Source organism: Peromyscus maniculatus, chromosome 12 (assembly GCF_049852395.1).
Source record: "Peromyscus maniculatus bairdii isolate BWxNUB_F1_BW_parent chromosome 12, HU_Pman_BW_mat_3.1, whole genome shotgun sequence".
NCBI lineage: Eukaryota > Metazoa > Chordata > Mammalia > Rodentia > Cricetidae > Peromyscus > Peromyscus maniculatus.
Window position 1 is genome coordinate 54,310,607 of NC_134863.1, and position 13,677 is coordinate 54,324,283.

At 36.6% G+C, this 13,677-nt stretch overlaps 1 protein-coding gene across 13 annotated transcripts in view; it reads right to left on the reverse strand.

Moving 5' to 3' along the window:
* The window catches only part of Csnk2a2ip (casein kinase 2 subunit alpha' interacting protein), a 171,525-nt gene that overhangs the window by 108,508 nt on the left and 49,340 nt on the right, over positions 1-13,677 (reverse strand). Inside the window, exon 1 of one of the 13 annotated variants that reach the window (XM_076549087.1) lies at positions 9,305-9,324. The exons of the other annotated variants lie outside the window; for them this stretch is intronic. The gene's annotated coding sequence lies outside the window, so the exon portion shown is untranslated. Of the gene's footprint in view, positions 1-9,304; positions 9,325-13,677 lie in introns of those variants that run through there. 13 annotated transcript variants of the gene reach the window in all.

Below are 13,677 nucleotides of genomic sequence, written 5' to 3' on the forward strand. Positions count from 1 at the left end.
CGTGGTAGTCTATGTTAGTCATTTCAATTGGAATACTGTAGTGAGGGGGGGTGTATTCTCTCATCAGTTCATTAGGCAAGATGAATTGAATACTCATTCCATTGAACTGCTGAATAACTGTAACAGCAGCAAGATGCAGGCATTTAAAACCTCCCCTGCTCCTAACACAAGGTATGTCAAATGTGTAAACATGGGCTTTTAAAGGATATGCTGTTTAAAATTTCTTTGACAACTTTTTGTTGCTATTTTAGATTTTCTGAGAATCACTGATATAAATTTACAAGCAATCTACTCTAGATACTACATTTATATCAGCAGTTTAAGGGAGATTCTGGGGCGGGAGAGGTGACTCGGTGCATAAAGAACTTGCTGTGGAAGTGTGAAGACCATGTTTGAATCCCCCCAGAACACGTGTAAAAGCCAGACATATGTGTCTGTAATCCCAGTGCTTCTGTGGTGAAATGGAAGATAGGACTCCCTTAAGACTTGCAAGCCGGACAGCCTGTAGTATGCAACAGCATCCAGCAAGAAATACCACTTCAAACAAGGAAGCTAGCAAAGAACCACGCCCCGCTGTGCTCTGACCACCTCACACATGCCGTAGCACACACATTCGGTATTTATTTACACATATGCAGGAACATGAACACACACACACACACACACACACACACACACACACAGGAGAAAAAATATTTCCCTTAAACTAACTCATTATTGACAATTTTAAATTATTTTATGAAATAAGAAATTTTCTCTTGCTCTTATATTTGACATCTATAATAACTGATATCTCTGTATCTGCATACATCGAATGTGCAGTTACATACCAGTGCCTTCTGTCAGATTTTCCAAAGAGTGTCTACATGCCATGCCTAAGTACTTCATTCAGCATGAATCTTCCTCAGAAAATGTGACACTTCTATGACACCACACCATCAACTCTAAGAAAATAAATTCTATCATCCAAAAAAATTAAATATCTTTCCAATATCCTGTGGTGACGGGTTTTGTCTCACTGGTGGCCTTGGTCTATGAGTCATGTTCTCTCATTGGTACTTTATGAAATTGATCTCCAGGTGTTCAGGTGAGTCAACTGGTAGATGTTCCCATATTCAGATATATATATCTGACTGTGCTTCTCATCATTAGACATATCTCACAAGAATGTAACACTGAGACATATTCCTCCATTCATTACATCATGAATCTAGGCCTGCTAAATTAAAGTCACAGGAAGCAGAGAGGATTGATAGTCATTCAGCTTTATTGCTCAAAATATGAACTAGAGGTGTTAGCTTGTAACTGAAGTCAAAACAGAAATGCCTACTTTTACTCCTTAAATATGGACCAATTTAAACAACCCATCCCACCCTAGATGGCTGCAAAGACATCCTATCCCTCTCCATATTAGTTACGTTTGGTTGTTATCACATACTATGATCAAACATGACTTACAGGAGAGTTTTTGTTTTGTTTTGTTGTTGTTTTGGCTTATGGTCCCAGAGGGAGAATCCACAATGTTAGCAAGGCACAGCAGTGGTATGCTAGAGCAGAAAGCTGGGAAATCACATCTTCAACCCCAACTATGTGGAAAAGAATGAACTGGGAGTGGAGTGAGGCTATCCATTCTCAAAGCCTACCCCTACCTCAACTGGCATGCTTCTTCCAGCAAGACTCCACCTTCTAAATGCTCCATAACCTCTCCAAAAAGAATGATCAATTGGAGACCAAGTGTTCAAATACCTGAGCCTATCAGGGACACTTCTCATTCAAAATACACACTCTCATAGCCATATAAATTTTGTATACTTAAAATGGAAAAAGTAGATTCAAGTATACAAGTTGTTCCAAGAGTTCCAAGATACAATTAATCCAGTAGCTGAAATGTATCACAAATCGGAATTGAAAAAAGTAATGTTTCCCTGTGGAGACAGAGACAAGGGACACTACAGGTAGAAGAATAAGATGAGTTAAGACCTTATCTGAGGACCAATCAGGATCCAAAGAATGATGCAGTGCTCTATACCTCTTAAAGAAATAAGATTTCCCATTGGAAGAAGGTAATGAGCAGCTATGACTACTTTGTGACCTGATGCATTGTATGCATGATCAACTCATAAAATACACACATTATACCCACTAGCCATTGTTCTTATAGCCTAAGCTAGCAAAATATTACTTATTAATTCCTCTTTTCTCTTAATACTATGAAAAGCACATTCTTTGCAAGACAGTGACTGTTTGTCTTCTAATTCCACTGTAACTTTTTTCAAGCCAAACACTTAATTCATATCAAACTTACTTTTATTTGCAAGGCACATTTTTTTATCTTTATTCTTGGGATACTAGTCTAATAGTACTGGGAAATATAAATATAAAAGTCACACAAGTATCTCAAATTTCTAGATAACACATAAACGAAATTAAAGAGAAACATGAAATTATGTTGAGAATATTTTTATTCAGAGTAATGTTTCCAAAATATTTAGATTTGAACATTTAACAATAAAAGTTAAGAAAACAATTTGCATTTTTAAATAGTCATTGAAAAATGGAATATACTTCACACTTATAATGCACCTTAATTTAGGTATTACATTTTTTATCAATAATACTTTGCATGTATTTAGATTTAATAAATTTATCACTGAAAGAGTAGAGTTTCTTGGTTGTTCCAAACAATCTTTAAAAGTCTCCAAAACAGAACTAAAGAATACTTTTTGAAATTTAAATAAAACAATTTCTAGAAAAACTTTTTTAATAGTCAAATAGGCATTTAAGAAATATTTAGATTCCTCTGTGTGTGTGTATGTGTGTATGTATGTGTGTGTACTTAACACAAATAGGTATTCTAAATGTATTAGACCTTAATAAACTGTTAGTCAAAAGAGAAATTATAGACAGATGATAGAGAAATTTATCATAGAGAGATAGATCATAGATAGATACATAGATAGATTATAGATACATATTGGTAGCTAGACATACAGATAGATGTAGGAAACAGAATGAGATAACATGTTATAATGTATGGGAAATTCCGAGGTGTATAGACATCAATGTCTAACCTAGAAGGAAAGAGCCTAAGAGCAAAGGTACAAATTTAAGAATTGTTCTGAACTACACTAACAACTGTTTCTTTAAAATGTGCTTTTTTATTTTTTACATTTATTACTTGACAAAGAATTGCATTTCACTATGGCACTTTTCAAAGGTAATTTGTTTGTATTGCCCTCTGCTACCTACCATGCCTCCCACTCACTGTGCCCTCCCATTGACCTCCATTCCAGTTTCATGTCACACAAACGTGAACTTTTACCCTCATCCCTTTTGTCAGCATCTCTGGTTATGGTCACCTATCTAGCTTCCTACTCTATATCTACTCTCTTAACATACAAGCATTAACAGTTAGGATCTACATGCAAGTAAGAACAGATCTTTATCTTTCTGAGGCAGAGTCACCTCACTTAACATAATCTTTTCCAGTTCCATTCATTTTCCGCAAATTTCATATTTTCATTTTTCTTCACAGCCAAGTAAAATTCTATTATGCATATATGCCACATTTTCATGATCTGTTCTTCTGTTTTGGACATCTAGGCTGGTTTCTTTTCCTCCATATTGTGAATAAAGTAGTAATAAATGTGGGTATGTAAGTATCTCTGTGGACAGATATAAATCCTGTGGGTATATGCCCAGGAGTGTGATAGCTTGATCATATGGTGGTTTTGTTTTTAACATTTTGAGGATCCTCCATACGGATTTACACAATGGTTGTACAAGTTTACACTGATGAGAAGGCCCAGTAGATGAAATGCATTTTTAACCTGACTCTACTCTTAGATATTGTTGTGGGATATTAGTATAAGATGCATTACATTCATTTATACCGTGGAACATTTGCTTTAATGATGTTAAGATGTGTTGTATTCTTTTATGTTGCATTTATTTAACTCTGTAAAGCTATGTTACTTTGCCTGACTAAAACATTTGATGGCCTAATGAAGAGCAGAACAGCCAATAGCTGGGCAGGAGAGAGGGGTAGGTGGGGCTACTAGGTGGAGACAATAAATAGGAGGAGAAATCTAGGCTCAAAAAAAGAATGAGAGAGGAAGAGAGAGAAAAGAGGAAGGAGAGGAGAAGGCCAGGGGCCAGCCACCCCACCACACAGCCAGCCATGGAAAAAGAAGGAAAGAAAAAATATAGAATAAAGAAAGGTAAAAAGCCCAGAGGCAAACTGTAGTTAAAGAAAACCAGGATAATTTAAATTACAAAAGCTGGCTAGAAACAAGCCAAGCTAATGCCCAGCATTCATAAGTAAGAATATGTCTCCATGTATTTATTTGGGAGATGGGTGATGGGCCCTCAAAGAGAAAAAAAAAACTGCAAAACTACAGGATACGTTCCTCATTACTGTTAATAAAATAATTTTATAATATAGTTAAAAGTCCGTTTATATAGTTACTTACAAATGACAAATAAATACAAATTTTAGTTGCATTCACAGGAAATTTAGTTTGTTCTTAATGTAACATAACCTGCTTTCTCTTCCACATGGTAAGCATTTGTGTTTCAAACATAAGCTGCTTCTAATCCAGTAGTTAAGAAATCGCATTTTTGGAGTCAGTATTAATAGTTCATTGACTTCTATTTGTTTTACTCTGTTTCTCTCAACATAACAAAAGTCTATATTTCACTTATTAATTTTGGAGATTCAAAGCTGTATGTTCATCAGAGAATTCATAATGTAAATCAACCAAGAAACAAGAACTCATTGTGAAGGTGGCTTCTTAGAGCCAGGAAAAAATTAATGGTGCCATTTGCAAACAGTTAAATTCACGTTTCAATGTCACAGATAACAATACTAGCAATAGAGACCAAAATTAATAATGAAATAATTAAATTTGTAAGAAGTTGTTTATATTTAACCCCAAAGCACAAAATATAACAATGTTATTCAAAGTGTGTCACCTCATGAGTCGTCAATTGGAAGATTTTTGGAGCTGCTGTTGGTCAAAGGGCCAGAGAAGACAAATTGCTTTAAAAGACAATAATCACAGAAAGGCTTACTGAGTAGGTGAATGGTTTGCACAGCAACAAATAAACACATGGAGAGAGAGAGAGAGAGACCACACACACACACACACACACACACACACACACACACACACACACACACACACTCCTAATCCAGAAGCTACTGTAACTAGAGCTATTGATGAATATAAGATACCCAACCATCTGCAGTATGAGTGCAGATTGTCCCAGACTTAAAGGACAGGTGTTTTTATAGCTGTAAGAATGACTCACAGTATGAAAGGAAACCCCAAATTCCATAGGGGCACACAGCATCAGGATATTCTAAGTATGGGAACTTCATTAAAGTTACTGCCATGGTGTGGATTTCTGTTCACCTCCTCAGTGCACCAATTTGCCCCATAAAATACCACAAAAGCCCTGTATGGTATTGATCATTTTCTAATAGTATTTTACTTTTTTTCTATTGAAGACTTTGGAGTTTTCCGATTTATTGACTTAGTTCGGATAGGTTTCTCAGCAAGAGTTAGGTGAAAGACGTCTTGTGGCATGCAACGTCCTAATTCAGACACAGCCAATAGGCCTAAGGGGGCAAAAAATATGTCACTGTGATGCCTTTGTTACAAAAGTTAGTGACTGACTATGACTGCTTTCATGACTTTCTGCAGTAAAGAATTTAATATTTTATTGTTTCAATTTACAAGTGACCAATAAAACAAATACTGCATGTCCTCAAAATAGTAAAGACAAGAGCATTAACTTTATTGGAAAATGTGACAGAAATAGAAATCTGAGGAAGCAACCCTGTGACTAAATATCCTGATTCTTAAATTATATTCAACTTGCGGGCAATGTCTGTACATGACTGCTGCAAGGTGTGCTGGGAATTTCGCTTCACACTCTACTGAATACAATGATTTTTCTGCTTGCTTCATTTTATATAATTAGGTACTGAGAATCCAAGGGAGAAATTCCAGTTCAGAGAAATTTTCCCAAATCACCTAATCCTAGACATTTTTTTCTCCCTGGAAGAGCCAGGAATTATTTTCTTCTGTGACAGGATCAGCTGGTGTAGCAGAGAGTAAATGCTATATAGTCTAAATCCATCCAGAGTCTAGGCAACTCATTTGAAATATAGCGAGCTGTATTTCAGAAAATGAAGGAAAGAAGCCTGAATGGGACAAGAAGACAAAAGTAGAAGGAGGAGGGACAAGCAGAGGCAGAAGTGGAGGAGAGAACGGCTGAAGCATGGCTAATCAGAAAGGACACTTCATGCATATTATGGACCCTTTGTGATAATAAAAATTGGAATCAAATTGCCTACCCAAGCCACTCGAGGCATTCAGCATCTTTAATTTTTAAAGTTATGAAGACACTTGACACAGAAGGGGATCAATTATCGTGAGTTTTCGTGCAAATACTTACTTAAGCCATGCAGTGGGTCAGAGGCAGTAGGGAATCTGCAGGCTAGCAGCCACATAATGGCAGCTAATTACACTGCTCCGTGGACCCTCTCCAGTGGGTTCAGTTGGCAGTAATGGTCATGGTTGATTTATTTGGATTCATTTTCAGGGGCCTGAAGTTATAATAAATTTATGTATTTGCTGAAGATAACTGGTTTGGATCATGAAACCACCACCACATAAAAACAAAAGGGATTCCTCCAGCTAACTTGTTAGGACTTGAATTATCCCTGGGAAAAATATCTTGGCACCACATTATATATTTTATATATGGAAACTTAATATTTATTTAATGAGGCTTCTCAAATCATGGTGGGGAGAGATAACTCTTTGGTGTGGTTGCAAATACCATATTGCTTTTAGAGTAAAAAAATCTTTCTCACTACCTAAAACTATGGTTTGAATCTTAAATGGCTATGTATGAAAGGATTTCCTCAACCTTAGCATTGTTTAGAAGGTGTGGCATCATACCGCAATGGAATAGATGCATCTGGCATGTGATAGAGACAACTTCCAAACTGAATGCACGTAGGCAGGTGAGAAGAGTGTGGGGTAGCTATTAGAGGGCTTTATTTCATGTAAAGAAAATTCATAAATTATTTTACTTTCTGTAAATCATTAATTTGAAGACCTTCTTAGGCACTGGCAGGTTTCTGGATTATTAAACCCAATCTGGGAGTTATTTAAGATTTATTTTGATTTATATGTATGTGATTGTATGCCGCGAGTGAACATGCTCCCAAAGGCCAGTAAAGGGCATCAGATCCCCTTGTGCAGGACTTACAGGTGGTTGTAAGTAACCAAAGTGGAAGCATGGGGACTAGAACTCAGGTCCTCTGGAAGAGGAGCACATGCTCTAAAGTGCATGCGCCATCTACCCAGCTTCCAAATTAAGTCTTATGATTATTTTGACTATACTACCTAAGAGTAGTCAACTGATTCAGCAGGAAAGTCTCCACTTATCTTTCCATTCCATTCCCATAAAGTCTTGAGAAGGTAACGTTACTTCCATAATGTAAAAATAAGGAAAAAATAGCAAATTGGTCTTAGACAAGAAACTGAACTGCAACTTTGAGTTCAGAAAGAGAAACCCTCAGAAACTAAATGCGTGTTGTTTAACTTGTGATGAAGAACAAAATGAAGGAAACGTCCCCCTGGTTGCCTCAATTTCCTCAAGGGGAAAAAAAAACTACAAATTGTTTACATCACTGTGACAACTACCTAAGTGGACAAGGCACGGGAAGACAGGGCGCTCCTTTTCTTCTGTTTCTTGGCTCTGAGCACTTTGACCGTCAGGAAGTAAGTTCAGTAACAGTGAGGGAGTTGCTCTCCCTTCACATTCTGCCTTAATGTATATTTTAATATTAGCCCATTACCTACAAAAATAAACCCACAGCATAGCACGTTCCAGAAGCTGTTACAAAGATAGCAGCTTCGTGTGAAACATGCTATCCACCTTAAAATGATTAATTAATTAATTAATTTCAGGGAGGCCAGCAGTGTTACCACCTGTACAGCAGAAACATGGCACAGACCTCTGTCAGATGAAATGGTACTGGTTCCAACATGGAAAGAGAGAATACTCAGTGTGGCGTAGATCCCCAGGGAGCTACTCACATTTCAACGACCATTCCTTTGCTCCCTTGAATCTAGTAACAAAATATTGTTCTGCATTAAACATAAAACATCTCTGTTTACACATTCCACACAGGCAATGGTATAAGAAGTACACAGAAAGTGCAGGGACCTTGGCTCATCTCCTTAATGAATCATTAAAACATTATTAAGGAGTTGATACAGAATCATGGCAAGTAAACAAACCAAAAGCAACAACAAAACATTGTGAACATTCATTAAGAATCTCCTGTCTTTATCTGAAGTTTTTCCTTGATTTCAGGTTGAAATTTAGAATGTGTTAGGACTTGGAAACAAACATCTGTACAATGCTGGGTGACTGATACCTGGCACAGTAGTGTGCAAATGATTCCTTTCAGACTTTCTACTTCATATCAAGCAGTGGGGGAATTACAAGGCTACAATTCCCTGTGGATATTTGAATCAATATGGTTAGCAGAAGTAGTTTCTCTTTGTTTTATCCACTTTGTGGTCTATGTGGGAGTATGAGGCTGTTAGCTTTGGGATGGGAACTAACAGCATTACATGCTACAGAAAAGAAACTGCCTGAGCAATTTTCCTAAGGCAGAGCCAAAGCAAAGTGAATAGAATCCTCCCCCTCACCTCTCTGTCAGCCACATGAGGGTGGAACTCCCAGATCTTCTCCACAGGGCAAATTCCATGACAGAAATCAGCTTCTGTGGCCAATCATGAGTGGTAGGTAGCATGGGTCTGTCTTAAGTATGGAATTTAAATATTAAGTACTACATACATTTTTTTTCTTTACAGGGATTAACAAAATGAGTGATTTTTAGTAACACAGGCATATATGCTTGACCTTACTGAAAGAAACCCCTGTCCCGACTAAAGAAAAATGTCCAGTGTTTGGAAATATTATTGCATGCAGCATTATGGATTGGTGTTTTAATATAAAACCAAAGAAGATAGTGGTCCAAAATCCCCTAAGGATTTCCTATACCAAAAACACAAACAAAATATTCCCAGAGGCTTGACCTTTGAGAAGCTAGTGCCTCTTTTACCCTTCTTAAAATGTTATACATTTCAAAAATTATACCATTGTTTCCGAACAGATAAGGAGAAAATTAAATGACATGATCTACATGCAAGTAAAACCTTTTATATTTCAGAAAATATTTGAAGCAACTCAATGTACATCAAATAATTACCCAAACTCAACTTTGTTGTTTTTTTCTTTCTAGTTTCCAATAAAATTTCAGTGTTTAAAGTCAAAGTTCATCCTCTGTCTCTGGGCTATCCAGCCTCTGGTTCCTGGCCATCCATGCAGTGTCTGGCATGGGCTCTTTTTCACAGGGTCTTGATGTCTGTCCCTGGGAGGCCTGCTGCTTTATAATGGGAAATGGAAGAGGAATGAGGGGGCAGAGGGAGGGAAGGGGTGGGAGGATTGTAGGGAGGGGAAACCATTGTTGGGATGTCATATATGAGAGAAGAATAAATAAATAAATAAAAAGTTAAAATTTAAAGCTACATAATCATTATAGTTATTTATTTGACATTTTTATGTGTATTGGCACTTTTGTAGTTTGGAATCTTTCAGATCTATCATCTTTCTCATAGAATTTTTAAATACTTTCCCAAAACACAGACTAAAATTTAACACTCCATGACATTAAAAGATCATATATTCCTTATCTAAAGAAATAATAGAATCTTAAAGTCAGAAGATCCTTTTAGCAATGATCTAATGCAAATCCTCTAACTTCTATAAGGAAAAATAATGAGGTTTGGAGGAAATGAATCATTTAAACTGACTATCTACACTTTCTATCTTGAAATATTTTTATTCTGTAAGCTTCCTAATGAAATAAAGATTAAAACACATTATAATCGCCTTTGTAAAGAATTGAGTGCCTAAGAAGTCCTAAGTCCGGAATATGTAAAGGAAAGGAGAAAATGATTTAAAACAGTTGGCTTGCTCAGGTTCCCAAAAGGATATAGATGATACACTCACGCTGAGATAATTGGAAGAGAGTTTAATAAATGAACTGCTTGCCAAAATATGGGCAAAGTATAGATATCACAAAAACCAAATCATCAGAGTCCTTCTGTACCTGTTGAAAAAGTTGATGTTTATTTATCTTAGAATAAAACCAATCTCCCTGATTAAGTAGCAAGCAGGGAAGGGCAAAGCATGGAGCTCATTAAAGAAACAGATGACTCCTGGTACTTATACTGATGCTCAGAAGGGCTTTATTTCAGAAGGAAAGCACAGTATGAAGGATGTAGGAACCACTGGAATGATACTTTAGTGATGCTAATGCAGATTGAACTAGGGACACCACATACACTAACCAATACTCTATCATGGAACTTAACTCAGCCTTCCAAATGGAATTACTGTATTTCAGGAGAGAGCTTGAGCTGAGCTCCAAGTATATAATGGGTGAATAGAACTTACAGCCAAGGAGCAGAGTAGGGGTCAGTAGATGGAAAATTGCTAAAAAAAAAAAAAAAAAAAAAAAAATCAAAAGCAAGATGAATTCTGGGTAAGTCAACAAGATCCATGCTGAAGGTAGGTCTCCACCCAGAAGTACCCACATGCCCCCTAAATATTCGTCAGGATATCATCCCCCAAACCACCTCTGACACATTCATATGTGCCATGATCCATAAATTTATCTTCACAGATCTCTGACCCACTGTTTTTATTCTGTTATTCCATCTCTTTCTTCTGGTTACTTAGTATTTGATTTCTTCCACAGGAATCCACAGGAAAGGCAAGCCAATTGAGAGAAATTTGTCTCCCATGAAAGTAGAATCAGCTAGACTTCCAGGATCCTCATGTGTTTTTCTGCCCCCCTCCCCCACATGTCTATAATTCTCTCTCATTTTCCACCACCCAAATCTTTTTCAAGTTCACACCACATTTTTCTTAAAATTTTGTTACATTATTTATTTGTGTGAAAGTTTAGAGCATGCACATGCCACAGTGGACTTGTGGAGGTGAAATAAAGCAGCAAAAGAAAACTGGGGATAGGCAGCAAATGTCTCAATGGTTAAAGGCACTTGCCACCAAATGTTTACACTTCTTGAGACTACATTGCTTCCACAAAAACTTCAATTCCTGTATCCAAAGAAGTCAAAGACAACAGCTTCAACCACAAGTCACTAAACTCCTGCATGAGACAAGCTATAAAGTTATGAACACATGTTACATGTAACAGAAACATTTTAGATGTTACATCATCATCATTATTATTATTATTATTATTATTATTATTATTATTACTTTCTAAATAACCATGGCAAGCTGATAATTTATTGCAGAAAAAAACTGGTAAATGAATCAAGCTATTGGGGTCTAGCCCATGCCACAAAAGATGAAGAAGAAAGAACTTAAAGTGCCCTGTGTCATTAAACTAAAGTGTTCTCTAGTGACAAGCTGGCATTTTTCTCAGGAGTGATGAATATTTATTCCCATAAATCAAATTGGATATTCCAGAATAAAGCCACAATTTTTTAATAGAGACCTTAATTTTTTAGAATTTGTACATAATGAATCATATATTTGGGGATTCAATTTAATGTTTTTTTTTTAAAAAAAAAGCAATAGAACTAGGCTGTAATTCAATGGATATTTGAAAATCTTTGAGAAAAAATTTTGGAAAAGGATCATCAATTGAATTATGACCGGTACAAAGGATATCAAAGTGGAAATGGGGACTGACATGTGAACCTTGAAATAAGGTATACAGAACCATACAAAATAACCCAGATTAAACCACATAATGTTTCAGACATTAGTCCACATTATTAAAAAAAACAAGCTTCATTTTTAAATTGGTTAAATACATTTGAAAGTACACAAAATTAATCTAACAAATACCATTCACTCACCTCACAGACTTAATAAGTATATCACATTTTCTTTGGAAAGGTTTAGAAAGGCCAAACCAGAAAAGTTCAGTTGAACCTTTTCTGTGAAACCTATCTATCACCCACATGCCCCACCCCCGAGACCAGGATCATGCTGAAATTGAGGTATGTTCCCCTTGCTGAGGTTTTTATACTTTATACATTTCATTACATATGGATATTTAATATAGCCATGTTTCTTTCAACACAATATATATTATATTCTTGATACAGTGTATCAGTTTTCTCAGGGTCTTTATTTCCTCTATCCACTGTGATTGCTGTATATAAAACTATCCACTTCTAATAATAGATAGTTAGGTTGTTATGGGTTCCTTACTGTAAACAACAATCTTGCATTCATTTATCTTATGCACATATGCAAGAGTTTTCCTCAAGTAAATACTGCACTTAGAGTGCTGGATCCATGTCAACTCAACTAAGCATTATCAAATTGTTCTCCAATCTTACATCAATTTATACAATCACTGGTGCTTTTTGAGGAATCCTTTTGTTCCACATTCTTACTGGTACATAGTACTGTCAGAATTTTTGAATGTTTATTGTTCTGGTGAATGTAAAATCAAATAACACTGTTTAGATTTTATTTGAAAGCCAATGTTAAAACAAATTTTCAAATGAATGTCTTCTAAGCAATCAGTTACTGGGTTGTGGATTTGAGGTAGCCTGCTACATTTCCATTTAAACCATATTGCACCTATAAGGAATGTTACCATGTGCAATAGATTGAGTTGTCCAAAGGATGACAAGTGAAACATGGCAAACTTCCCGTCTCTCCCAAAAAGAGGGCAACGGTTGTCTCATCCCATTTTTCTCTACTCCTGAAAGTAACCAAACATTTAACAGGAGCTCAATTAAATGGTCCCGACTTTTGGGGGATTTTGTTTTATTTTAGAATTTCATAGATGAGTCCACTATACCTACATCATTTCTAGCTTTCCCTTTCCCTATTTTACTATTCTAACTCATCCTATGCCCCCACCCCACCTCCTCATTCATAGCCTCTTCTTCTATAATTATTGCTGTTACGGATACACACAACAACAATCTACTGAATCCATTCAATGTTGCTTGTTCAGTGTACATATCCAGGTCTGACCATTTGTAATTGGATTACCAAGCAGTGGGTTGGTTCCTGAAGAAAACTAAGTTTCCATCTTTCAACAGCCATTGGCCTGTAGCTCCTCATCTAAGAATGACTCTTCTGAGATTTCCTCCATTCATATGGCATGTTGAATAGTGTGTTTATTAGGCAGGACATCATTAACCAGCTGTTTTGTTGATATTTCATGGGTTAGAGTTTCCTATCATATCTAGAAAACACTATCTTACAGCAAGCATCCTGCTAGTCTAGACCTTTTTCTTTTTCCAGATTTATTCTTTTCTCATATAATACATCACAACCTCAGTGCCCCCTCCCTCCACTCTTCCCGGTTCTATCCCCATCCCCACCTCCCCCCAGATCCACTCTTCTTCCATTTCCCTTCAAAGAAAAGCAGGCCTCCCAGGGACATGAACAGAGCACAGCATAACAAGTTACAATAATACTAGGCACAAACCCTCATATCAGGGCTGGAAAAGGCAACCCAGTATGAGGGAAGAGGGAAAGGATCCCAAGAGGAAGCTGAGAACCAACTAACCAGGG